This window comes from Galeopterus variegatus, unplaced genomic scaffold (genome assembly GCF_000696425.1).
Source record: "Galeopterus variegatus unplaced genomic scaffold, G_variegatus-3.0.2 Scaffold7783, whole genome shotgun sequence".
Lineage (NCBI taxonomy): Eukaryota > Metazoa > Chordata > Mammalia > Dermoptera > Cynocephalidae > Galeopterus > Galeopterus variegatus.
In genome coordinates this window covers 93,139-94,703 of record NW_007733894.1, presented here as the reverse complement: position 1 = coordinate 94,703, position 1,565 = coordinate 93,139, and positions in this window count along the sequence as shown.

Sequence of the window (1,565 nt, the reverse complement as noted above, 5' to 3'; positions counted from 1 at the left end):
CTCTAAAAGCTTTCTACTGGATTCCTTAGGATTTTCTATAAACAGGATTGTATCATCTGGGAATATAGATTTTCATTTTTCTTTTTAATTTGAATGTTTCTTATTTCTTTTTCTTGTCTAACTGAAATTAGACAATTGAAATTGTTAAACAACAGTTGTTAATTTGCAAAAATGAGTATGCTGTCTTATTTCTTATCTTGGGGGAAATATTTTAATTTCTCACCATTTAGAATTATGATAGCTGTGGGATTTTCATAAACCCTCTCTATTATATTAAGAAAGCTCCTCTTTAGTCCTAATTCTGGGATGTTTTTATCATGGAAGACGTCGGATATTATCAAATGCCATTTCTGCACTAATTGAGATGATCTTTTTTTTTTCTTTGTTACATTAATGTGGTATATTACACTGATTGATTTTTTTTTTATGTTGAACCACTCTTGCATTCATGGGATAAATCCCACATGGTCATGGTATTATTAATATCCTGATGAATTTGGTTTACTAGTATTTTGTAAGTTGATATTTCAATGTATATTTACAAGGCATATTGGTATGAACTTTTCTTTTATTCTGTTATCTTTATCTATCTTTGGTGTTAGAGTTATGCTGGCCTCATAGAATGAATAAAACTCAAATTTTTGGAAAATTTTGAAAATTATTGCTGCTAGTTATTTTTATTGTAATAAAATATTCATAAAGTAAAATTTTCCATTTTAACCTCCTTTTATGTGTTTGGCTAACCATAACCGTTAACTACCATCCATCTTCATATTGTTGTGCAATCATGGCCACCATCAACCTTCACCATACTACTAAAACTGATCTCTGGATTCAATGAAATCTTTGTCAAAATCCCAATGTCATTTTTCATAAAAATAGGAAAAACAATTCTTAAATTTTTATTGAACCACAAAAGACACCTAACCGTCAAAGCAATCTTGAGCAAGAAGAACAAGCTGGAGGTATCACACTTGATGATTTAAAAATATATTATAAAGCTACAGTAATCAAAGCAGCATTATAATTTCATAAAAATAAACATGTAGAAGAAGTGATGACTATGTTAGTTGGCTTGATTGTGGTAATCATTTTTCACTATGTACATATAGGTGTTCAGTAATCTCAATGTCCACATGTTGAGTATATATCATGAGATGATGGAAAGATGGATCCTGTGGTTTCTTTATGGAAGAGAACCCCCACTGATTCACATCTAAATGTACGTCAGTTGTACTAAGCCACTAAAGTCTCTGCATTTCAGTGGTTTTTCATTTCTATAACACATTCTAGAATATTCTATTGCCATGCTTTATACATTTTAATTTTTTGCTCTGTTCTCCATATCCCCAAAATAACTTTTTTACAGATGTAGAAACCCAAGCTTAGTGAAGCCAGTAATCTGGCTAAGCTAGCAGAGCAAGTCCAGAGATTTTAATTTGATGAAATCCAATTTATCATTTTAAAAATTCTTTCTCTATTTTCTCTGCATTGGCTTATGCCAATGTTGCAAAGATATTTACTGATTTTTTTCTACTAGAAAACATAAAGCTTATCCTTTTTTT